At 41.6% G+C, this 19,987-nt stretch overlaps 1 long non-coding RNA gene across 1 annotated transcript in view; it reads left to right on the top strand.

Moving 5' to 3' along the window:
• Nucleotides 1–19,987, top strand: part of LOC147685299 (uncharacterized) — a 1,016,963-nt gene that overhangs the window by 217,582 nt on the left and 779,394 nt on the right. Inside the window, exon 2 of the long non-coding RNA XR_015300433.1 lies at nucleotides 16,428–16,490. This is a non-coding gene — a long non-coding RNA (uncharacterized LOC147685299). The remainder of the gene's footprint in view (nucleotides 1–16,427; nucleotides 16,491–19,987) is intronic.

Genomic DNA, 19,987 nt, shown 5'->3' with positions numbered 1-19,987 from the left:
GGTGTCATCAGTGATGTCATGAGTGATGTCACTGACCATGTCATGAGTGATGTAATATGTGATGTCATCAGCAGTGCATTGCACGCGCAAGTTATAGTGAGTCCGACTAACTATAACGTGGGAATTTCAATGGTTTTATATCAGTAAAATTTCCAGCTAACTATAACTGGTGTGAAACCTATGGTTTTTTCAGTGAATATATATATATCTCCACAACTTTTCCCAAGGGGGAAACAACGGGTCGCACAACCAACTGGAGTTTTAACAGCAATCTCCTTTTATTTTTCAAATAAACATAGGGCAAATAGCGCACTTGATCTACGCGTTTCGGTATGTCGCCACCTTGCTCACGATCACCGGGTTTGCCCCACCCATGTACATTTATAACCATTCTTTTTCAAAGTAATGTCACTTCATTACAGGTGCACATATAATTCCTCCGATTGATTCAACCCGTTTGGGTGCAGGGTCCTCAGGTTGATGATAAATCTCGATTCTGCTTGCCTTAGTTTTCTTTCTCGGTCACCTCCCCACTCACCTTTGGCGATCGTTTGTATGCCATAAAATCTCAGTTTTTGCCAATCACCCTGGTGTGATTGTTCCATATGTTTTGCTATGGCGTTGGAGCGGTCCTTATGGATAGTTGCACGCATGTGCTGCAATTTGCGATTTTTTAGTTCTACAGTCGTACTCCCCACATATTGCATTGGGCACGGACACTCTACTACGTAAACAGTGAATGTGGTTTTGCATGTGATGCACTGTCTGCTTTGCCATTTCTTCTTATTTGCCAAAGTTATTTCCTTCGTTTGCTTGGCTATTTGGCACATTTTCCAGCCGTGGCATTTCACGAAACCTTTGGTTTTAAGCCAATCGTCCAGTCGTTTTTTCTGGAAATGGCTGTGTATCAGATGGTCCTTTAAGTTTTTTGCACGTCTGTATGTTATGGTTGGGTGAGTGCCAACAATTTCCTTCACTGTGGTGTCCAACTGTAGTAGTTTCCAATTTTTCTTAGAACTTTGGATATTTTTTCACTTTCTTGGGAGAAATCCATTATCAGACGGATTTTGACCGAGAAAGAAAACGAAGGCGAGCAGAATCAAGATTTATCATCAACCTGAGGACCCTGCACCTGTAAATAAACAGCACAATGGAACTTAGAAATGGACAATGAATATTAACTTGAAAGCATGATGGCAAAGTGTGCCTATTTGGAGGCAGAACAATAATATAGACATCAGCCTATTGGAAGGCGTTTGACATAGTTATATTAACAAGTTTAATGAAGGACTAGTAAGATGCTCAGTAATAATGAGTTAAAATTATTTTGTTTTGGTGCACTAATAAGTTGGTATTTTGTTTCGAACAACTTGTAAAACTACAAGGACCAGAATCCTTAGTATAACATGTGACAAGAAGTGACATTACTTTGAAAAAGAATGGTTATAAATGTACATGGGTAGGGCAAACCCGGTGATCGTGAGCAAGGTGGTGACACAGCGAAACGCGTAGATCCAGGGCGCTATTTGCCCTATGTTTATTTGAAAAATAAAAGGAGATTGCTGTTAAAACTCCAGTTGGTTGTGCGACCCGTTGTTTCCCCCTTGGGAAAAGTTGTGGAGAGATTGAGCGGCGTGGTTCAGCCGCAGGAAAACGCACATGCATGAGCGCTGCACAGATCCCGAGCAGGAACCGTTGTGGAGGTGATATATATATATATATATATATATATATATATATATATATATATATATATATATATATATATATATATATATATATATATATATATATATATATATAATTTCTATGGCAAAATGAAACCCCTCATTTTGTTCCTTTTCAAATTAATTGTATTGAGTGTTACCACCTTATTCCAATCAAGATGACTTCAGGTGTGCCATACTTTTGTCATAAGTAAGACTGTTAGCGTTCTAGTTGTTCTTTAGAACACTCTGGGACATTCTGTCATTGGGCTATAGTTGGGCCACATCTGGCTGATATTTGGGCTACATTTGGGCTCTTTTGTCTCTGGTGGCCATCTTGGGAGACTGCATATCAGAATTTTTTAATGAAATATAAGAGGATTTGAGAAGTCACTCAAAATGTGCCCTAATTTTTCTTTCTTCAGCACTAATCATAATTTCTATGGCAAAATGACCCCCCTCATTTTGTTCCTTTGCAAATTAAATGTTTTAAGTGTTAACACTTTATTCCAATCAAGATGACTTCAGGTGTGCCATACTTTTGTCATAAGTAAGACTGTTAGCGCTCTAGTTGTTCTTTAGAGCACTCTGGGACATTCTGTCATTGGACTATAGTTGGGCTACATCTGGCTGATATTTGGGCTACATTTCGTTTTTTTTGTCTCTGGTGGCCATCTTTGGGCTACATTGGGCTACATTGGGCTACATTTGGGCTCTAACATATATATAGCCCAATGTAGCCCAATATATATTTTTTCAAAGTTAATTTTCGTAAAAACCACTGGAGCATATATCTTGAGACATAGCAAAGGCACACGGGCTACCAGTCCCTACACTTTTGCTAAGTTTGGTGGAAATCCATTCAGCCATTCGGGCTAAAAGTGAGGTCGACCGCCCTATGGAAATTAACATGGGGAAAACACGTTTTGGGACCCCCCTTTTATCCCGGCCCCCGCTTGACGAATCCCCCCCAAACTTTCAGGGAAGGACCGGAGCGCCGCGAGGCAAATTTGAGGAAATTTTCAGGCAGAACAAAGTGGGAAATGACCATAAGGGGGCAGAGTAGACCCCCCCGACCCCCTAGGTTTGATGTGGGGGCTATAAAAGGGCCCCGCGGGACAACAATTTTTTTTTTTTCGATTTGCGCAGGGGGAGCGCCCAGTATGCGCACCGGGGAGCGTACCATGGGTAAAACCCAGTGAAACAGTAAAATAATAATTTAAAGTGCTTAGAGGTAGGGTAGCTCTGAATAGAGTTGTTGTGTTGTACACCTTCTCCTCTGTAGATACTCCTCTGTAGATATCTTGCATGTTGTTACATATGTTATTGTGGTACATGGAATCCATACCATAGTCTGTCTGGAAAGAAGAAATAGATCCTTTAAGCTTTCCCTGAGAAGGCCTAGGGAATTATGGGTAGTCTACCCTGCTCCCTTATGATGTTTTCAATTATTACATTTTACTCTCTTCTGAATCTACACAAAATTGGCGGTGATATGGTGCATTAGAGACAGACAGTGAGAGAAAGGAGGCAGGAGATGAAAAAGAGATGTCAAATACACATTGGAGATAATATAGTGGGAGAAAGGAAGTAACTATGAGCAAACTTATGTAACACAAAAAAGTTGCACAGTATACTATATGTCTCACTTTATATTATAATCATTTTGGTACTATTTCATGAATTACATATAATAATGAATAATGTCTTAAACAGTTTTTAATTATTAAATATAAATTTATTGTTCTGATTTTTCAAAATTTAAAAGAACTTTTCACATTAGATCATCTGGAATGTCCTCCTTTTGATTCAATGATTCTATTGTTTCAACACTGTCAAGTAAGTGTTGGTCCGGAGACTGATCCATAAAGTCCAAGTCATCCATATCTTCCTCAGGATTGTTCTCAACAACAACTTCGAAAGAAATATTAATTTTGTCTTGTTTTCCTTCCATTTTCTTGCTGTAAATTGCATAAAAAATAACTATATCAGTAGAGTTAGGGCACTGTTGGGTTTAAGTTCAGACAGGTACTTTTGAGTTTTTAACAGTGAAGTTATCTTTGGGCAGTGTATGGTTTCAGGCATTCATAGGAAGGGCTTGGTACTACGATTGACAAGCCCTTTTAAACAAAAACACATGTGAGTTAACTAACACAGACATAGTACAACCTATCACTTGTGTTTTGACCTTTGGCACTGAATCTCAGCAGATTATAATTATAAAACACAACTGGCATTTGATTAAAAAGGTGGAACCTCAATTGGCCATGCCACGCTTTGCTTTTAAGCGAGGTAGAAACTTGCGTGACCATCTAGTAAAGGCATATAAAGAACCCATTCCCAACACTATTACTAACTTGTGGGGTCTAGCACCAATTTTGGGTCATTATCCCTGCGGCAATTGTGCAGCGTGCCCTACCACAGAAATGATGAAAAGCTGTTATCTAAATGGAAAAATTATAATTTTCAAACATCACTCAAACTGTCTCACAAAGAACGTTATTTACTGTATAAGATGCCCATGTTCCTTGATGTATATAGGAAAGACTACTCAAGAAATTAGAAAACGTATTCTACAGCACCAATTACAAATCCGTTGCAATGTTATGTCCGCCCCCTTAGTCGGACATTATAATAAATGTGCACATTCACCCTCAGCTATGTCATGGTTTGTTTTAGAAGTGGTGAAGAGCACAAAGAGAAGACATTGCGTGGACAGATTGCTCACACAGAAGGAGAATAATTGAATATGGTCTGGTGATACTGTTGAAAAGGGACTCAACTCCTTAATTGAATGGCACGCATTAGCATTGTTGGGGTAACTTCTGTATTGTTATAATTGCCCCTCTGTTGATACCAACACTCGGCTGAGTGTTAGGCTGTTTTTTCTCAGGTTAAAATCCTGGTATTGGCTGTGTAGCTTTCCAGGCAATTACTTCAGTTTTTTCGACACGATACACGTGACACTTTGCTGAACTTTGATAATATCGGGATTTAAGATCTTCTCATATTTTCATATTCAAAACGAGGCGGATAGAAACTCTTATCCTACTTTTGATTAGATGTTTCCTGTCTTCCCTTGATAATTAAGCCCGTTGATAGATCCGTTGATTTCCGATTATTGCTTGTCTACATGGGAATTATGATTTACGGTATAATCACAACCCAATATAGGATGGCGGCCAGTTTCATCGAGTTGAGCCCATTGAGTCACTTTGAGTATTTCCCATTCCAAAATGGCCGCACTATTCCACACTGATCGGCGTCTGACGTCAATGTATCTCATCTTGTTTATGGAACAGACGCGGACATGGACTGTCGCTTGAACTTTGTAGTCAGGCGTTCCGGGATGAGTTTTTCCATTCCTGTATGTGAGGTAAGCGAGAAGCCGCCAGGCAGGTCTTGCGGAGTGCTCTTAGCGTAGTTGGGCTCTGACTTTGTTGTTATTTGCTGGGATTGTTATCTCAAATATCGCTTTTATAGGAGCGATAAACTTACGAATTCAAGCTGATACCTATGTTTGTTGCATAGTTAGCTGGCAATTCTTGTCCGTATTTGAGGTGGCATTTTATGTGATATAATATTTCATTTTTACAGATCACTTTTGAGACCAACACACGCGAGTGAATATTAGACATTTATACCTCACACGTGGTGCTGGTGATGGTAGTGCCTAGTTGTGTAGTTGACTGGTAATGGTCTTAGGTGACGCATACTTTAATATGGTATTTGACTTCATTTTCAGGTCACAACTAAAAAAAAACAGCACTCGTGAGTGACTATGAATTGGTTATTTCTCACATGTGGTGTTGGTGATGGTAGAAATTAGCTGCAAAAACACCCATTAGACACTCATGTTGTTTTTGTGCACCCTGTTTCACAGATGGCTGATGGTTGGTCTATCTTGCATAGTGTGATTCAGTTGACAATTGAAATTTGTAAGTATTTGTCGATTGGTATTTGTATTGATTAATTAAATTTAGGTGACCTTTTATTTATGGTCACTTTTTATTTATGGTTTATGTAGTGTTGTATAGTTCATTATTGTCCTTCTAGTGTGAGCACACTGTACAGTCTTTTCTTTGTGTCACAGGTTTTGTAGTACTGACATCGTATATTGTTGTTTTTGTATATTAGATGTTATTGTGCAACTATTTGTCCTGAAGATCGTCCCAAGGAACCATGTGACCACCAGGGACCGAAACATCGACGTGTGAACACCGTTTTTGCTCAAATCATTTAATTTGATTTTTGTAGATCTTTTGAAGATGTGCAATGCCCATTTTGAACATGGCTATTTGTAAAACCCATGTATAATGCGAAAGGTGTTCCTCCTAGCACTCAATATTGTTTGAAATGATTGGTAGTTTCTGTTGCCAACAATCAATTGACATAAGATTCATGTATTATTAAAGAACTTGATCTTTTTTGATAAACTGTTGTTATCTTTCAAGCTCCTGTGACCATCACTAATTAAGTGTTCATAGATATATGACACGATCAAATACTAAAGTTATTGTATGAATGACTCCTTTAGGGATATTTTTTGCTATTGTTTTTCACTTACAAGGCTTCAAACCAAACCACCTCTCAGGGACTAGAAACTCAAAATTTGGACACTTGAAAGGCGAGCTCACAACCTATGCTTCAATTAAATCGATAAATTCAGTGAAAGAGCTACCAAGCATAAATACCGCAACAAATGGAATAAAAATAATACAGCTTCAAATTTTAAGCCGCAGAAATAAAGAAGTCCTAACAATTGTTAATTCCTACATTCATCCTCATAATAAAAGAACCGGTGTAAACACCTTAGTAACTGAACTGACGAATCTTATCACTGCGGAACCTTCTTCAAATTTTATCGACTCAGGTGACTTTAACATGTTCCTTACAGGAGGGATTGACCCGGACAGTCCTGCAGCTGAACGCCAAGTAGCATGTGGCATCCCAACCCAGGACGCCTGCAGATGGGGCAAGTCATCCAAAATCTTGAGGGTCCTTCTAACAGAGCTGACAAATTTTTTTTGGTTGCATTAAATGGGCGTTTTGTGGGAGACTGCCCACCGGCTGCTACCTCCACACAGCACAATGTAATACCACAACCGACTACACTTTCACGTCTTTATCAACTTTCGGCCTAATAAAAGGGTTTACAATCGGAAATCAGGACCACAGTGACCACCAGCCCCAAGAGTTTACCCTTGATGCTTATGGAACAGCTACCACTTACCCGATGGAAGTCACAAACTTAATAATAACTGCAAATCACCGGAGATTCAAATGTAACACCGGCGATCCAGAACAACTCCAGGCCCTCGCAAAAAAAAGATGGGAGGAGAGTATGCAGTTAAGTACCAGCCACCTAAAAGCATGGGAGAACTTCATGGACAGCTTCAATCCAACCAAGTCAAAAAACAAGTCAAGAGAAGGACCAGTAACACCAAAAAATCCCTGGGTCGCCTCACGCAATCAGGCACAAAGCAAATTACTCCACCTCTCATGACATCAGGATGCCGAATTAAGGGAATTAAAAACCAACATCAACAGGGCAATGCGCAGTCTTCGTATACACGGACCAGTTGAGAACATCCAGTCCGAATTAAGGAGTCTTATAGCATGCAAGAAGAAAATAATCTGGCTCGCTAAAAAAGAAAGGGACGAATCAACATGGGCTAAACTGACATATGACGCAAAAATAACAACAGTGCCAGGTTTTGGCAGACCATCAGAATCCTAGAGAATCCATCTGCTCTAGGAATTAGCTTATATATAACAGAGGACATCTGGGCAAAGTTCCTACTCAATCACTTCAACCCAGAACCTGCCGAATCCCCAGCAGCCTTACCGGAGCTCAAAAGTGACCAACAACAATCAAGGACTGAAGGACTGGTCCTTCCCATCGTCCTCACAAATAAGCAGCTCGGGGGCAGAATCAAGAAAGGACGCAAAGACGGAGCTCGAGGCCCCAACGGTCTTCCGCCAATCATATTTAAACAGGATTCGATCTACTGGGGTAAAGCACTCCTCCCCCTTTATAATAACATCCTAGAAAGTGAAAGAATTCCTGAATCCTGGAAAGGTTCAATCATTTCTCCTATCCACAAAAAGGGCGCCATGTCAGACGCAAAAAATTATAGGCTCATCACTTTAATCGATATTGAAGCTAAATTCTATGCAGGGCTCTTACTAAATGCACTTACAGTTTGGGCTCAGGAAAAAAACCTAATTCCAATCAATCAAACTGGTTTCCAGGAAGGTCTGGGGACTTCAACAAATATTCTCGCCCTTTCTCTCCTGTCTGACGCCTCCAAAAAATCAATAAACCGCTATTTGTCTGCTTTATCGACTATAAGGCAGCTTTCGATAGCATCGACAGGGGGTTACTTTGAGCCAAACTAGCGAGGTGGGGAATCCCTACAAATTTTCTAAACCACCTAATCCTGCTTCACTCTGAAACTTGGGTCCGTATTAAAATTGGAGCGCAAGATACCCTGTCTAGAAAAATTCCTACTTCCAAAGGGCTAAAGCAGGGTTGTGTATTGGCCCCAACCTTGTTCAACCTCTTTGTCTCTGATCTCTCCACCGACCTGGACAATTGCAACCATCATGCCCCGAACTTGGGGGGCTTAATTCTATCGAACCTCTTGTACGCAGACGCAGATGACCTCCTACTAATCAGCCGTACTCCAATCGGCCTCCAGCATCTGATAAACATCACAAGTACCTTTGCAGACAAAAATGGGCTGACCATAAATCTGGAAAAATCTAAAGTAATGGTACTAAACCAAGGTCCCAACAAACTCTATCCACGATGGTCAATGAACAATTGGCTGCTGGTTCCAGTAGAGGAGTACAAGTATTTGGGAATCATATTTGAGAGAAACGGATCATTTTCTAAACAGAAAGCCTCCATCAAAGGCAGAGGGACTGTATTGGCAGTTGCTTTAAAAAACATCAAGCAAAAAATAACTGGCCCTGGCCTTCTCCCTTTGCTAGAAGTGCTTCGAGCGCGGCTCCTTCCCTCCATCACTCACGGAAGTGAAGCAATGAGAGGTAGAGATGAAGTCACCCTGGACATTGTGGTTGCTGATCTTCCGCAATTTACCTCACCAGCGCAAATAAGATTAGAATTTGGACTGCTAAAGCAGGAAATCTCACGGAAAGGGGCCTACGCCAATTGCTGGTTCAAAATAAAGGGGGTCGTGCCGGGCACATTGAACTCATATCTGTGGTTGGAAATCTCAAAGAGAAATGATAGCCCAGAGAAGAGTTACCTTCAATCAGCAATCAAGCTGTTAGCTTTACAGGACCTATGGGACTCATGCTTACCCCAGAAAATCTTCAAGGTCCTGGTAAATAAATCAGTAAAGTCTGTATCTCTCGCAGAAGATAAAGCTGCCCTTAGTAGGAGGGCCCACGGCTGGTTCGTAATTCAGAGCTGTGTGTCAACAAAGCCCCAACTATGCCTAGGAACAGGTTTTACAAGAACAACAAAAGAACGGTTCCTTCATCTGAGGCTGGGAATCTTACCAGCAAAGCCCCACCTTCCTCCATGGAAACATACAACCTCCTCTAATTGCTGCAGACTGTGTGGAAATTTGAACAAAGACATAATACGTCTACTATGCATCTGCAACGGCTTGAGAGCCAAAAGGAGACAGTTTCTTAAACGGCTCCGAATTGCAAGTCAGGTTCGATCTTGTAGGGAGGCGGTAAAGGCCTGTTTCGAAGGCAGCAACATCCGCCTGTCTTGCAGCCTTATTCGGTTTATGAGGCAAGCAAACGCAAAGTTAAGTCGGGAAGACCCTCAAGTTATCGGTCTTTATCCTATACCAGCGTGCTTATGAGTCAAGGACAACAACTGTCTCTACTAGTGCTGTGATTAAGACCTATGAATACCTCCTTGGTTGCCAAGCTCTCAGCAGTCAGCACAGCCTGGCTTCGAGCTCATCGACTTGTATTCTCCACAAACATCATTTCTTGGGGTGCATTCATCCACGAGAACAAGCCTTATGCTGATCTATTTTTCAACCATGACGAACTATCCTACCTATAAGTTTTTTATTCCTTTGTAATTTTATTGAACTACAACATATTTGTAATCTTTCAGCATCTTTAAAGGAGAAGCTGCATCTTGTGAATTATTGTTTTACTTGTTTGCAAAGGTTTTAATTAATCATGCTATAAAGTCATTACCCTCCCAATCTACCTCCGGCTCAGCAACAGGGGCGTCTGTGTGACGTCTGCTCCAGCTGGGGTGTATTGCTCGTGTCAGTGAGGCCCAAGCAGGTGAGGCCCAGTTTGTCAATGTGTAGCAGGGTAGGCCCAGTACGCCGCGGTCTTTCACATAGACGGCAGCTGGCGCGGCGCTCCAAGCGGCTCCTGGCGCGGGGCGCTCTTCACCTCGAGGGCTTCCGACGCCTCTGTATCCGGGGCCAGATGCCAGCAGTGGGTCCCAGTGGCAGAAGCACAAGTGTGGACATCTCGTAGTGAGTCTTATGGTACAGAACAGTTCAGCAGGATGGGATGGAGGATGATTCCCCGCTCAGCAGGGCCGGAGCCTCAATGGTGTGCGGCCATCCTGGTACCACCTAGCGCCCCGCTCAAAAGTAATCTTGGGCTGCGATTTATCTGGTTTACCCATACTACTAAAAGCCGGTGGGTATGCCTCTCGGAGAGCACGTGGCCCAACACCTGCCCAACGGCATGCTTCAAGCCGGGTATATTGCCTCTCTGACCCCCGGGGCAATGCAGGTAGGTAGTAATGCCAGCACTCCAACAACACACTATGTGTTCACTCACTTCGGTACCAGACTTCCACAACACATCACGCCCCAGTAGTAGTTACCTAACAGGGGGGGGACAGCAGCTGGGAAGTAGCAGGGAAGGCCTCAGCAACAGTGCACAAGTAGAGCAGATGTGTACTTGTAGGAGGGGGCCAAACAGCAGTAGATGATATCTGTAGGAAGGCTGCAACGTGGCTCAGCAGAGAGGGCAACTGAGAATATAATCTCTACCAGCTGCAGCGTCTGATCGGGGCCCCAGAAATCAGGCAAGGGCGAGGCCAGCGTCAGAGTACAGGAATCGGAGTAGGAAGGCCAGGTTAGCAAGCGGTGAGAAGAGCGAGGCCCACAGTTATCGATCACTTCTGGGTAGTGTCACGACCAGGCTTCCAGACAAAAGCGGCCCCAATGCAGCCGCTCGCCCTTGGACTCACCTCTGCTATGATCGCAGACCCCACACCACCCGGACGAGGGCTCCGCCTGCCAGGATTTAGTCCCCTCAGTCTACAATATCGCAAGCATCTTCAAAGGGCATGGTGCAGGGTGTCCCAATCCCCAGCTGGCAACATAGGCCCCCATCCGCTCTGCTATCAGGCGACCAGTATAACCAATCTGGTCAGGCAGGTAGCGAAATAGAGGCATCAACCGGTGCAGCAGGCAGGGATCGTCAGTGCCGTCAGCCTCTTAGCAGCAGAATCTGGAACCATTCTGGCCTAGAGAAGGTGTGCGGCACCTCCGCTCAGAGCAGGCTTTGTTTCTGGCATCTGAGAGCATTGGCTCTCACCCCATGAGGACAGAAAGGTGCCTGGTGGAAGCAGGCTGGCTATGACTAGTCAGAGACCACACCAGTGCTTGGTAGGTTTTCAGGGACCCTCTAAAGTGTATCTTCTGTGCATTTATTAATAAATCCAATACTGGCATCAGTGAGGATTTATTAAGACAAGATGTTTGGTGCCAAGCATCTAGGGTACAGTGAAGCCATAATTGTCTAAGGAAACAGGTAGTGGCAAGTATCCAGTCCATGTACTCTCTCTGGCTTCCCTGTTCGCTTACAATATCCAGGACATGCTCAGATAATGCAGGGTCATATCTGCTCACGCAGATACATCCAGAAATGGGATTTAGTTCATCATGCCTTATGGATGACTTACATATATCAAATACAGTGTATGGGGGCATGGCACACAGGGCTGTGTGCCATGTTGACTCTTCGGTTTTCTCTGCACTAAGGCACACGGCCTGCAGTGGCTGTGTGCATGGCTTGATGAGAGGTCTCTGGGATTGCACAATTTATGCTGCAGCCCCAGAGCACCCTCTACAGTACCCATGCCCTAGGTACCATTTAATAGAGACTTAAAGGGGTGGCTGAAGTTGTGCCAATCTTGGTACAGTTTTGGAAAAGTGAATAGACACTCGGAACCTGGTTAGCAGGGACCCAGTGCACTTACAGTTCTAAATCACATCAGGCATCAGGCAAAAGGTGGGTGCTAACCATGTCAAAGAGACACTTTTCTACAGAGGATTTTCAAACATCATACAAGATTTGCAGAGCCTTGTTACTGTGTTGCTCACATGTGTAACTGTGCTTATGCATGGAGAGCATGCAATGCGATTTTGAGAATGTTTTATGTGTACTTTTGCCTACAGCCTTGAAGGTGATTTGGTTACATTGTTAGTGCACTTAAATCTTCAATTCTGTTGTGTCCTAATTCTACTTGTTGGAAAACTGTTCATTTTGTGGTTGATGGTCCTGCCACCATCTGATATGTTAGAAATGAGTTAGTTCTTTACTACCTTTCTGATTAACAGGAGGCCTTGGTTTTTGCAAAACTTCTGGAGGTTTTATGCCTGGAAGGATAAAGGTCCAATACCTGTGTGTTCTGGTAACAGGGGATGGTCAGCCGAGGCGCCTTTCCTGAGTGGAGAGTTGTGATTTATGAGAATCTGTGAAAAGTTGATTGGAAGAAGGCATAATCCTTGCCATGGACAGTGGGATGGTGGGTAATATGCAATGCTGTGCAGATGAACTGCATCTGCATGACTAGACAATGGAGTGCTTTGAGGAATTAAGTTGTGATCTCATTGTCCAAAGCACAGAGTTGGTTTGATGCTACATTTAGGTTCTTTGCAATTTTCAGAGTTGTAAGATGGGGTCCCTTGGTACAGTCAATTTGCATAGTGAAATATGACAGCTTTCATGGTTGCCTAGATCTTTCATAAGGGAAATTTAGCAAAGAGCGTGCACTGAATGAAAAGCATTTACTTTATCTGGTTTACAGTGAGGGTGTTAAAGAGGGAGCTGCAGTCAATTAACATTTCTAGTTTTGTTGCTTCGATCAGGATTGCAGGAGGAGGGCATGAGTAGAAGCCAGATGGTTGTTGGTTGCTATTTCTGTAATTCACAATAAACATCAGTTTCGGGTGTTTCTGTGTATCCACTGTTTGGAATCTCAGAATAAATAGTCTAGTCATTAAGGCACTGGAAGGTAGGATTTTGTTGATCGAGCCTTGAGGTGCACCAGTGGTGGAGCTGGAAAGAGTTGAACTAATGGCAGCAATGAGAAAATACAATACTTCTTTGAGAGAATGGAGGATATAAGGTAACAGTAATTGTGTTTATTCTAATTTCCTCTTGTCTTGGGGTAGTGAGTTGTGGTGGTGTGAGTGAAAGCTGTGGACAAGTTAACTAATAAAAGAATGGCAACTCAATTTCAGTACACCATGGCCTTTAGGTTGCACTAGATGACAATCATGGTAAATTATTATTTCTTTCATGGGTGGAATCAAGGTTCATTGTCTGAAGGCAATTTGTCGTCTTCTAGAAAGGGAAGGACGCCCCTTCCTAATAGCAAGAGTCGCAAATGCTATTTTGAGAGTCAGTGACTCTCAAAATAGCATTTGTACCTGTCTGGAACTTTTTTGTGGCCGCAAACGGGCCGATCTCCTGTTTGCAGCCGCAAAAAAAGGGTTGTGCATCTGGCTCCTGTTCTAATAACCAACTGCAGATTTGGTTTAAGTTGATTTTTAGGGCCTGTGCCCCCAAGGAGATCGTATTGCCAAGATATAATATAGGGGCTATTAAAATTTGTAGGACATCTGCGCATTGCCTCCTTAGATGTTTGTCTAGAAATTTGCAACCTACCTGCAGTACCATTTGAGCCCTGCGTACAGTCATTACCCTGATGGCACAAGACAAGTACCTATGGTTAAGCACCTTACATCATTATTGTCAAATTGGTCTGAAGGTTTTTCACTGCTTAACCAGTTAGCTGTGAAGGCCCTTCTCTCAGCAGCTTACAGTGTACGTCCTGCAAATTTATGAATACTATAAAAGTCATTCTAAATACGATAGTAAAAGTGAAGTGGATTGTACGTTTTTGGTAAAATGTCTGTGGTTCTAGCATAGACTCCTATCTTCGTTTATCAGTGGGTTTGTTAAGAAAGAATGGGGTCCCCAACATGTGCCTGTGATCACTACAGTTCATTTTCTACATCTCAACCTGCCTACCTAAAATGAAATGTAGATATGTAGTAGCAGAGAAGATGAAGGATCTCTACTTAAATTTGCACAACTTAGCGAAACTAACATTGTAATCGTTGAGGCTTCCTAAATTACTCAATCATTGGAATGAGGCAATATAAACTCACCCATATTGCAGTAATAGTACTTCCATGGCCGCTTTTTCTGCTGCTCTGTCCCAGTCAACCTTATTATTTTTGAAACATTTTATTGATTTTTTTAAATACAACATAGAGCTTGAGTATCACCCTTAACCCAGAACGATCTTCTAATGCCACCCACATTACTTCAATCAAGAGATGTCTAACTGTGACTATTTCAACCAAGAAATCCATATCTTGGCGTGCTGATTCGGACATTCACAAGCATGGCAAATTTCCCTCTCTTGAACAGTACAATAGTCCATTGATTTTGGCCAAGCCGAATAACGTGGATGTTGTTACGCTCTCCAGTTCTTCACAATGTCTCTTGGCAATGAGATACCCCAGTCCCTCAAAAATCATTTTGTACCAGGTATTATTCCATCCTCAATTATACCAATTAGGCATATTTAGGAATATATCTGCATGCATTCCTAGACCTGTGGGTTGTGTAGACCCCACTTTCTGCCAAAATAGTGTCATCCATGGACTGGACGGAATCCCATGAAACGATTCTCCAAGGTCTTCCCTTGAATATACACAGTTGAGGTTCTCAATGATGTCCTTTCTAAAGGGGCTACTAGTTCACATCTATTTTGACCACTGTATTGCACCGGGACAGAATTGCTCATTTCACCTGCATCAATGTATACAATTTGTTTTTGGTCGAATCAGTATTGACCAGTCAGAGAGAAGACATTGTTACAATAAATTCAAAGACTAAATGTGTCCTAACACCAGGAATCAGGAGCACAAGTTGGTGGTCCCTAGTCCAGACTAGATTCACAGAAGTTTTTCCAAAAACTTCAAATCCACTTCACATGTTTACTACCATATTTAGAAAGGATATGATTTTATAGTGTTTACAAAACTCCAAATAGGTATTAATTGAAAACATACTAAAACGATACATTTCAAAATTGTTTCTACTGCATTATAAATTCACTTACGCAGATTGGCCTTGAAAGTGGAAAAGCCGCATCAGTAGAAATAGCAAAAATGTGCATACATTGTACATTTTTTCTTCTTTTTCTATCTGCAGGGCAAATATTGTCCCATGTAAAAGCATTCTTTTCCCTTTCACATCATGAAAAATCATTTACTCCTACAATTTGCAAAAGAGGTGGGGGTATGTGTTCTTCTAGAGTGGGATACACAATGAATATCTCTTGTGAATACCCCAAAGATTCGACTGTGCAGATGTTGCCAGGACCTTGTTTGACCAACACTTCCTCATTTATAAAACCTCTCTCTTCCCTGCCTCCTCTTCCGATGGGGTTCACTCATGAAGAAACATTCATTAGGTACATGTACAATTTAACATTAGCAATTCTATTAATAAAACAATCTATAAATCTGGATTGTGGTAGTCAAAATATAGAATTTAATAATGCAAATCGAAACGTTTGGCACCTGAAGCCCAACTTGGTACACACATTGTATACTGAATTGCCCCAAAATCGTTTTCAGAAACCTCCAGGGCTTTAAAAATATGTGATTCCCCAGCATAACGTGACACAATATGTATAGTTGATATGGGATGTGCCTTGTTGGAATCCCAATGCTATAATTTTATGAGATTATTATTGGTTTTATTTTTTCATATGACATGCCTATACATTGATATTTCCTTCCATTTGTTGAATCCCATCACGTCTCCTTGAAATCGTTGTGTTTGTCAGGCTACCAAAATCTAGATTTGGTTAGCCATGCTACCAAATATCTTCTCAGTTCTGACTATTGTACAATTACCTGATTTTGGGTGTATTTGATGCGTTACTACATCATGAATTTCCTCCTGACTCAAGAAATTGAAAGAAATTCAGCCATTGAATCAAAACACTGTATCATATAGAATCAGTTTTTATTGTGGTCTTCTTCCAGAGGCCTTATGCCGAGTGCCCCTGTGCATCAACTCCACACCTCTGGGGATTTGCGGGTTGAAGTCTGAGAATCATCTGAGGAATTATTGGGTGGATCTGTAACTCCAGGTCCAATTTCCCAAGTATTTCCTCATTCTCCCTCATAGTTTTTTTCAGCTTTCAACTAGTGGAATCTTTAAAGAAAAAAATGGCTGGTTCGTGTTGATGCTGCAGATCTTATACTTTTCGATGGAAGGCAAAACATGGCTACTGCCCCATCAGGAATCATGGGCTAGTCAAAATATGTACCCATATATGCCATTTTGTTTAGTCTAACGTATTTCTGTTTATAATCATTGCTGAAGCATGGGTGATATTTAAAATATTAATGCCAATCTTTTGATGTCTTGCAGGCATTCACCACCTTTAAAAACAATCGGATGGATGTTGGAGTCAATGCAGTGCTCACATTAGAGGTAAACGCATGCTTTTACAAGTAACCATATATAGCAGCATTTTTTGATTATGTTATGAAAGAAAATTGATCATTTCAAGCGGGTTTGAGTTAGATTAAGACTTTTGTAACTTTTATGTATTGTTTACTTACAATTTATTATCGATAGTATCTACCAAGATTAATTTAATGTGTTTCTGTTAGATATGGTGGTCTCTCGTTGGCAGTGGTGTCCACCCTGTCCAAGTAGGGACCCTTATTTTAGTCAGGATAAGAGACTTACACACACAAAATAACCCCTGCTCACCCTCTTGGTAGACTGGCATGAGCAGTTAGGCTTATCTCAGATGTAAAGTATGTGTACATAAAGCATTCAGTAACACAGTGAAAACACTAGCAATTGACACTACACCAGTTTAGAAAAACACCCAATCTTCATCTAGGCAAGAGGAAAATGACAAAAACCCAACATAAATAGGCAGAGATATCACTTTTTAAAGGTCTATCAAGTTTAGTCCTTAAAACTCTGTGGCTGTGTTGATTTTAACACAAAGTACCTTGGATGTGGCAACATCCAAGAAAAAAAAGCTGCAGAGGAGAAGCATCAGAAAACACAAACAATGCGTTGATTCCTGAGTCCCAGGGGGATGGAGGCATCAGTTCTGCTGCACGACAGGAGAAGTGTTGAGTCTATTCCATATTGTGATGGAAAGTGATTCGTCATATTCTGGACATACAGCCCGGCTCATCACTGCAGGGTGACGTCGCTGGAGAGAGGTGTGATGCGTGGGAAATACAGGCATGCCAAATCGATGCAGTGGCAGCGAAACAGGCGCTGTGTCAATTCTCCAAGAGCGGACTAGTTATGCGTTGATTCCTTCAGTCACACAGCAGGGCCTCAGTTGGAGCTGGGGTCTCGGACATCGGGTACACGGTGCTTAGGACTCAGGCTGTGGTGATCTCTTAGCTGCATGACAGGCGCTCCATCGATTCTTCTTCCACACCGCACCTATGCGTTAGTTTTTCAACCGCATGGCATTGTTGTGGCGGAAAAAGGCTGAAGGGCGATACATGGATTTTCAGTGCTTGATGCAGCAAAACTACCTCCAAGGGCCCGGAACTGGGATTTGCACCCCTAGGCATGTTAGAACTCCCAGCCTAGGAATTCAGGGGAGCTGCAGATGAAGTCTTTGATGGCCATGAGACTTCCAACAGGAGGCAAACACACACAATCCCTTGGAGATCATTGACAAGCAGGATAAGAAAATAAAGGCTATTCCTTCCATGGCCCAAGACAGAAGCAGCAACCAGTGGGCCAGCACAATACAGCAACACGCAGAGTGGCGGTTCCCCTCCTCCAGCTTCTTCAGCTCTTGTTCTTGGCAGAATTGTGGCTTGATCCAGAAGTTTCCTGAAAATGTGGAGTTACAGGTCCAATACTTATACCCCTTTCTGCCTTTGAAGTAGGCATACTTCAAAGGATAGTCTTTGTAGTGCACAGATCCTGCCTTGTCCTGACCGGGATCCAGACATACTACAGGGGGTGTGGAGATAGCTTTGTTTGAGGACAGGCACAACCCTATTCATGTGTCAGTCACAACTCCACCCCCCATTCTAGCTCAGGAAGTCCCATCAGCCTTGTGATGGGCAATCAGGATATGCAGGGCACACCTCAGCTCCCTTTGTGTAACTGTCTAAAGTAAATGCACAACCAGCCTAACTGTGAATCTAAACCAGACGTTGATTCTACAGGCAGGCTGAGGCACATGATGGTAAAGCAAGAAGATGCCCACTTTCTAAAAGTGGCATTTTCAAACACACCATTTAAAAACCACCTTTACGAAAGATGTGTTTTTAAATCTTGCGTTCAGGGAACACAAAGTCCAAATCACTATCTCTTCCCAATTGAGAGTTACACTTGTAAGGTGTTACAAGGCAGCTTCATTGATAACCTATAGGAAAGATAGTCCTTTCAATACTGAATCAGCATTATTTCATTATCAGGACATGTAAAGCACACAAGACCATGTCCTACCTTTCACATACATTGCACCCTGCCCATGTGGCTACCTTTGGCCTGCCTGAGGGGTGCCTTACATTTAAACAAAGAGAAGGTTTAGACCTGGCAAGTGGGTGCCCTTGCCAGGTCACCATGGCAGTTTAGAACTGCATCCACAGACACTGCAGTTACAGGCCTAAGACAGGTCCTAGGCACACAAAGTGCACTTTACTAGGGACTTGCTAGTAAATCAAATATGCTAATCATGTATAACCAACCACAAATATGATTTACACAGGGAGCATGTGCACTTTGGCACTGATCAGCTGTGGTTTGGTGCCCAGAGTTAATAAAAAACAGCAAAAACGAGGTCAGCATACAGTCAAAAATGCAGGAGGCAGTAGCAAAAAGCCAGGGTGAACCACGCCAAGTATACCATGTCTACCTGTTTCAATAAAATGTTTGAGTAAAATATTGTTTAAAGAAATCATTTTAGTATACTTTTTTTCAGGAATAAACTTTAAAAAACCCTTTAGTGTCTTGGTGGAAATTGATTGCACTAGGAACTTTGGTAGCATCCTGTATGATTTCCAGCAATTTAGCAATTTCAGTGCTATGGTGTTCATTCAGAAGTTACACTTACTCAAAATAAATCCTTAATATGTAAAAAAATTTAATTTGCTGATTTCAATATTTAGAATGAGTAATCAATCTAATACGGAAAGGAAGTTGTAAATAAATATTTAAAATGTTGTTACACAAATGTTATGTATTTTTACGTTCAGCAAGTCTACACTTGATATTTCTTGTTATAATGTTAGGAGGTTTATTAATGACTATTCCATACGTCAATATGCTCGAGTCTGTTGACAGTGTTTTTATGGAATTCTAGAATGCCTGTTTTCTCTATCATGGTGTATTCCGTGAATTCCGCAGTGTTAACCACAGAGTTGAAGGTTACATTTCACACATGTCATGCTCCTTGCTTGTAGATTGTAAGAGAAAATGTGGCAGGTATAGATTTTTGAATGTGGGGTTTATTATCTTGTCATTCGGATGAATTTATCAGCATGTATTCTATGCCAATGTAATAAAACATCCAGACAAAACTGAATTTTTAGTCCATTATTGGCTAGTAAATTTGAACAAATGAATTGACAATCTAAATTAATCCATATTATAGAGTTGGGCTACCTTTAATTCTGACCGTAGGAGGCAGCCATAGATTGCCATTTTTGAAACGTTAACCTAGAAGATAATTTCTTTTTATTTTAAAAACCCAAAGAAGGGCTCCTTTTAAATCCCCGGTTCGAAACATGATAACATGTTTATGCAGTCACAGACGGAGATCACACTCCTGGTAAAATAATCAACAATGTATTTGTAATATCTTTTATCCATAAGTTCTCAATTTATTTTTTATGTGGTTAGTATCTCGTTGATTTTATCCGACCGGAAGAGTTAGATATACCTTAGATATACATGTTTACACATGGGATTATTCTGAGATCAGATTCACA

This window comes from Lissotriton vulgaris, chromosome 10 (assembly GCF_964263255.1).
Source record: "Lissotriton vulgaris chromosome 10, aLisVul1.2, whole genome shotgun sequence".
Lineage (NCBI taxonomy): Eukaryota > Metazoa > Chordata > Amphibia > Caudata > Salamandridae > Lissotriton > Lissotriton vulgaris.
This window is presented reverse-complemented; position numbering and strand designations above follow the sequence as displayed.